The sequence below is a fragment of the Mus caroli genome, chromosome 2, assembly GCF_900094665.2.
Source record: "Mus caroli chromosome 2, CAROLI_EIJ_v1.1, whole genome shotgun sequence".
NCBI classification, from domain to species: domain Eukaryota; kingdom Metazoa; phylum Chordata; class Mammalia; order Rodentia; family Muridae; genus Mus; species Mus caroli.
Window position 1 is genome coordinate 129,432,590 of NC_034571.1, and position 7,533 is coordinate 129,440,122.

Sequence of the window (7,533 nt, forward strand, 5' to 3'; positions counted from 1 at the left end):
GAGGGAGGGAGGGAGGGAGGGAGGGAGGGAGGGCCCACAGTTTGAGAGTATAGTCCATCATGGCAGGAAACAGTGTCTGTAGCTATCGCTGCAGGTGAATGAGGCCGCTGGTTACATAGCATGGAATGATACTACCCAAATTCAGGATGAGTCTGGGTCTTCCAACTTCGATTAAACCTTTCAGCAAACACCATCATAGGAAAATCTAGAGGTTTGTCTCCGAAGTAATTGTAAATTCTGTCAAGTTCATTATCAAAATTAGCAATTACAGATCCACCTCTATCAACTTGACACTCAGATTACCACTAAATCATTGAAGTCCACTTCTGTTTTCAAATGTTTCAGGTTTACCTCGCAACAACAACAAAAAGGTGTATTTATTCCATCTCTAAGGAGGCTGAAGCCATAACAGTCCCAACACTACTTAAAAGTCCAAAGTCTCTTGTGAAACTCAAGATAGCCTATGAATGGTAAATGTCTATAAAATCAAGCTTTCAGGTTCCATACCTCCCATGTGTAATGGCACAAAGTAAACATTCCCATTCCAAAGGGAGGGACACAGGCATAACAAGGGAAAGTCAACCAAAGCCAAACAAACTCAGGAGGGCAAATTCAAGTCTTGCAGCTCAATGTCCAGTATCTGGAGTAGGTGATGGGATCAGATAACTTAGTGGCCTTAGGCAGCTCTATCCCTTTAACTTAGTCACCCATAGCAATGTGTTCTCTCTCTTGATCTCTTTCTATCCCATGGCTGCAGCTGTTCTTAGAGGATGTTCTACAGTCCTGGCATCTCTGTTACCTTCAAGCTTTGGGTTCCCTGATTCATGCAGTGGATTCTCAGAGCGACGTTGCAGAAAATCTAGCCCTACCACATATTTCCTGATCTCAGTGTTTTTCTGGAATCTCAATGTAAGCCTACATGACCCCAGGACTCTTGCATTTCACACACCTAAAAACCCACAATGTGTGAACAGAACTGTCCATTTCAGCTCCTAGCTTGAGATGTGGTCTCCTTGGACCACAGTTGCAGCAGTAACTGGACATCTTCAAAGCTGACCCTAGGGAAACATTTCTCTAGACAGCTGTTTTGTAGTGGGAACCTGTTTTTATAGCATTCCAAATTTAGGCTTTCTCCTTTGAAATAAATTTTCAATTTTATAAGTTAGAACGAAGCCACTCACCTCACGACTGTAAAGACAGAGAAAGGAAGATACTAAGGTTCCTATATTTGCTTCAGGGGCATGTCACAAGTATCTTTCTACTAGAACTTCCTCCTAAGTTTCCACTGCCTCTCAAGAGAGTCATCCTGAGTCCTTTAAACTCAGAGGCTTTGGGAGTACATTTAAGATCCACTGTGTAGCAGGAAGTAACTCCATCGTTTTGTGAATAAACTATATAACTCTTACCTAAAATTCAGATTTCATAATTACAATATTAAAGCTGTTTTTAAATAACAAACATAGTACTAGAGATATCATCTTTATCCCATTTTCAAATTCCTTTGCTTAGAGTTAGAGAAAGAGAGAGAGACAGAGAGAGAGAGAAAGAGAGAGAGAGAGAGAAAGAGAGAGAGAGAGAACAATTATCTACCTTCTTTAAGACTAAGAAAGAAACTGATAGTCTTTAAGGAATAATGTAATATTTAATTGTTTACTTGGTTCAGAAATTATGAATTGAATTTGTAGGAGAAGAGCTGGCAGGGGATGCTTTAATATCATCCTTTTAGTTGGATCAATCCCTCAAATTCTATGCATAGCTGCCACCTCCTCAAGTAAAAGAGAAGAAGGCTAGATTGACCCCAGTATATTGAAATGTCACTTGGTTTGTACTCTAAAGTTTAGCTCTGAGGAAATAACAGCCTGTGGGCCACCCATGGTCTAGACCAGAGGCAATAATGGGAAAGATCATGTGATGCCTAAAAATAATGAAAAAAAGAGAGCAGGGTGTGAGTCACTGCTGTTTGGGAGGCAGGAAAAGGAGATCCGAAAAAGGAGGAGAATATAAAAAGAGCCAGAGTGGAAATAAACACTGGTTCTGCAGATGAGAAGCCAAAGGGATCACCCCAGGCCTCAGGCCTCCAGAAGCTGCAGCGCTAAAGTGAAAGAGTGATGGGCAGAGGAAACCCTTCACTCACCTGACTCACCCACAGGGACCTGGGACCAGTTATGGGCAGGGGAAAGCCTGCACTCACCTGACTCACCCACAGGGACATGGGGCCTGAAGCCTTGTGATCCACATTAGTCAGCAGCATCAGTGTCCATTTCAGGGCAGGAAATAGTCTCTTAGTGGCCATTTATACCTGGCACTGTGGCAAACCCAGGGAATTGAAAAATGAAGAAGGTCCCCAGGGACTTAAAATTTTAAAAGGAGACTGATCTAAAAATGATCATATATAAAAGAATGTACAATAAACACATCTTTGCCAATAACAGAGCACTTTGTCCGAGGACTGAAGGAAGATAAATGTCAGCTCTTTGCTTAAACTGCAACCTAGAAGTGGAAGGAGAAGAAATCTGAGAAGCTTCCTGTAAGAGGTGCCATGTAAGCTGCAGACATAGGAGTCATCTTGATGGAGTCCTGGGAACAGGGCAACTGTGCCAGAAAGCACAACTGTGTGAGTTTCCTACTACTATGGGATGCATTACTAACCAGGTGCCTTAAGTTCACACAAATGCATTCTAGAGCCTGGAAGTCTGAAGTCCAGGTGTTGGCAAAACCAAATTCTTGAAGGAAATTTCCCTCTAAGCGTCTTCTGACATTTGAAGGCTGTTAGAATCCTATGGCTGTGGCCACATTCCTCTAAGCCTACCTACCTGTTCACATGATCTATCTGTGTATCAAATTCCCTGTCTCTAAATTATGAAGACATTTCTGATCACACAATGTGATCACATTTAGAGCCCACAAAATATCCCAGATAATCTTTTTATCTGAAGATTGTTTGGTAGACACATCTTCAAAGACCCTCTTTTCCTATAACAGTAACAGTTTCCTGTGATTAGATCTGGTGTCTTCAGCAGCCCCTTCTCCACCTCCTATCTGAGACCTAGTACGTAAAATGTCCCAGGGTGTGGGCATTTCAGCATCTCCAAGCTTAAGAAGATGTGAGATGTGAGGTAAGCAGACATCAGGGCATGAAAGACATTATAGATAGCTCAGGATTTTTTTTAATGGACTTGCTCAGGAAAGCATCCATACAGGTTGTGAGAGTGGGGTGGTCAGAGTTTCTTTCCTGGGAATTACCCTATATTTAAGTAAAGTAGGGTAGAGATTGCCAAACTAAGGAAAACCACTAAATCTTTTATGGAAGTTTTCCTTATATAGTCACAGGTAAACTATAGATAGGTAGATACAGAGGGAGAGAGCCAATGCTCTCCAAGAATCACAAGATCAGACTTGAACACTAAATGAGAATGCTGTGGGGTTTTGAAAAGAAAGGTTAAGGCCCTAAAGGGCCTAGCAAGCATATAAATAGTACCTAGAAACTGTGTATAAGACAATCTTAGGGAGATGGGAAAGAAGGAAGAGAAGAAGATGATATAAGGCTGTCTTTTTTTCCATAGACTAAGAGATTAAGTGAAAATGGGAAGCATGTCATAGTAGAAGTCTCCTGTACTTGACAATGTCCTCATGGTAGCCAGGGCTAAGAAAGTCACATCACTCTGGAGATGATGCCCTGTCCTGGCCCAAGGCAGACTGCTGCCATTAACGACCGACTGGTATCAGGATAAGAAGTAGAATCCTTAGTTCCATTCATAATCTGTAGCTCCCCATGGAATCTGGCATAGCTATGGCCAAGACCATAGCTTGTTCTGTTCCTGCCCTAACCTTCCTCCCTATTAAGATGTCTGAGAACACTACCTACAGAAACTCCTTGCACCAGTTTCTACCTTAGATCTTAGACTCTACTGTAGGGAACCTGACGTAAGACCACTTCCGGTCATACAGCACTTGGAACAGTCTTAGCTAAGAGACAGGACAGCAAGCTTATGCTTGAACACAGAATCTATCAGTTCTAAGAGAAAGTTAAGTCTATGTATACTAGTAGGGGGAAAGAGAATTTTAGCAACAAGACTCCTCTCTAGTGATTAGACACCAAAAAGTCTCATGTCTCCACTAAGCACAGCATTTATTTTCCCATATCCCACATGGTGTTGCTTTTCTTTCCAAAATGCATCTCACTATTGCTAGCATTCAGTAGAATTTCAACACAGGCTGACAGCTCACATGTTTCTAAGTTTATGTGGGCTCTAGAGTTTACAAAGCACTGTACATACTCCAACCATGTTTCATAGACTGGTAGCATCTTGTCCTCTGAGAACTAGAGATGCTAAATTCCATGTGTGCTCCAGATTTACTAAGTGAGACTATCTTGGCTGGGGTCAGCAACCTGAGTTTTAACAAGATCTTAGGGTTATTCTTAGGACACGAGTATTTGAGGAACATTGGTACAAATCATCTCCTACAACTCATTGAAAAGTAGATTGATTGGCTGACATCAAATTACAGGCAAAAAATGCAAATGCAACAGGAACCAAACATTCATATACTTATGAAAACACACACACACACAGCTCTGATTTGTTTGCATGCTATAAGAGTACAAGGTTAGGCCTCAGCAGAGACTCTGAAACCTAGTCCAACACTTGCTAACTTGAATAAACCATTTATCTCCTTCAGCCATTTATCTTCTTCATCAATAAAATGAAAACAACGCCAGGGCTAGTTCACACTAACTTTATGAATGATTATTCCAAAAATGAAAAAATGAAATGCTATGCAATCTTGAAGGTAAGTTTATATCTATAGACTATCAATTAAGTCCATAGCCCTTTGATGTTCTATTGGGTCTATAGCCCTTTAATTAAAGCATTCGGTTCCTACTACTGTTTGTTTAGAAGTTGTAGAGGTATTGATTCCTTCTTTTCTCAAATAATGTTTAAAAAATTATTGTTTTCAAAGGCCCACATAAGAATATAGAAATAGAAATAGGAGAAATAGAAAAACTAGTGTTTAACTGAGAGAGCATCAACAATTGATTATGGATTAAAATGCTAAGTGTTGACCTGGGAGCCAGGTATAGTTGTTTGAGTTAGCCAGAAATGTATGGGATGTGACTCAGCAGTGCTATAAGTGTCTCTTGTTCTCAGACAGAAAAGCCTGGAACTTCTCATATCAACAGCAGGCATATCCATCACAGGGGCAATGAACAAGATTCTTTCCTCGTCTCCAGTAGAACTGTCTGCTGACATCACATGGTAAACTACGTGAGATGGACCAAAGGACAAAAGGACAGGCTTTTCCACAGGTTGAAAGCTTCTCAGTGACAGCCAGAGACAGGACCAAGATACAGCAGGGACCCACATGGTTAAGAATGTTGCAAATACGTGTCTATCACTGTCAGTTAAGGAAGCCAAGAATTGATAAGTATTAACGATAAGTATTTAAATGCTGGACAGTACAAATGGCTTAGAGTCTAGAGGTATGCAAAAAGAGATCCTCTGCTCTCTGGCTAGTTTTGTTTTGTTGTGATGGAATTAATTTTAGGACAGCAAGATATAGACAATAAATGATTTCATTCTATGTTAATTCTTCTAAAATGCAATTATAGGTACTTCCAAGTAACAAATTACACTGTAACCTGGGGAGCACTCCCTTCAGAGTACTATAGGATTTCTTAGAGAAGCAGAATGGCTATTAATATCCTGTATAAACCATTCAGCCATTGTAGCAGATTTAGGGGCAATCTTTTCACTCTGAGGTTTTAGATTTCTTTACTATACCAAGATATAAATTTTGGACCCCTGATGATATCAATGTAATATTTAATCTCATTTGGGACAATGGATAAGCATCTCCATAATTTCTAAAAAGATACACAGCAAGGGACAGGATGTTTTAACAAGCGGAGACTTTAGCAGAAGGTCTGCAGATGTTGCCTGCTTCTTTCCATCACTGGAGTCTGTGGCCTGTCTCTAGGACGGTGCCGAAAGCCTTGAGACTACCTAGTCAAAGAACAGCAGATAAAAGTCATGTTCAGGCAATCCCATCTGCTTCCTTCAAGAAAGAAACTTTACAATGTTAGTAATGTCTGAGCCTAGAGGAATACAATTTCCTAAGGGTCTCCAACTTAACTCAAGTGGTGTGTTCTTCCTCCATGTAATCTTGGAGCTGATGTGGGGGTGGCGCGGACAGCTGGACTCCCTGCCTGTGCTGGCGCATCACAGAGATGGAAAGGTACCATCTGCACCACTACTCTTCCCGATAGGACGTGGCAATGCCAAGCTGCGAGTTCCCAAATGTTCCATCTGGGTAGAACTGAATTCCTCCTTAAAATAAAAAATGGAAAAACATGTTTGACATATACCTCTCCGTGTGATCATCTCCATAACCCTTTCTTAATTTCTTCAATGTTCTCTTTATGGGAAGTATGACATGAACCACCAACACCTTTAGGAGCAAAGGTTTTATTTGTTCTAGCTGATTTATTCTTAATTTTCTTATGAATTGAGAAAAATTCTCTAAAATACAGTTTCCATATACAAAATACCATCTTACTCATCTGAGGAAAATATACTGAACAGATTCCTAAATAGACAGGTAGAAGGGGAACACCTTACAGTCATACAGTCAGAAAGCATGAATTCGTCAGGATACTCTAATGCTTGTATTTCCACGCTAGAAAGACCTGGAATTAATTTTCTTTCCTACAAACTATTTTGGTTCTGAGAACATTCTAAGTATAATAATAACAGCAATTAGGGACACGACTTGAATTCAGAGTGACTTGCTTTTGAAGCATTGAGAGTAAGAGGGAAGAAGAATACTCCTGGAGAACACGAACATGCCTCTCTCCAAGTACAATTATAGATTTGAGATCTCTTGTTATCTTACCATGGCAACTTTATTACTTAATTTCTCAAGTGTTGAACCTTTGTCGTTTTGTTCCTTTAGGGGAGTCTTTCAACTGCTTCCCCTGGATTCAGCTCACATCATTGTCTTTGGTACATTCCTCAAAGCACATGCCATAAGCTCACATCCCCAGACCAAGAATTACAGCAAAAGCTAAGAAAAATAGGTTCCACCCTCAGCATCTTACTTAGCTATATTATTTATAGTTAATGAAAACCAAGAATCCAAAGGGTCAGTGCCAAATCAAAAGCAACACTTAGGTCCTCTGCACTATTCAATTTTAATAATAGTTGCTAAATATATAGTCTGCTGGTACTTCAAGGCATACAAAGACTAAAGAAAACTTCTTTCATTTTAATGTGAGAAGTTCACAATGGAGAGAGAATAAAATCCAAGTTACTAGAAAGCAGTCTTAACTATGCTCACCAGAGCAACAGCATTAGCATCGCCTGGGAACTTAGGCATCTGCAACAGCAGCAGCTCTGAGGGGCCAGAACTCTGTGCTTATCTGCTTGTTGGTTGATTGGTATAATTTCCTCAGGTGATTTTGTTGTTTTCTAAAGGTTGAGAATCAGCATTACAAAGTGATATAACACAAAGGAAAAAAAGGAGAGAAAAATT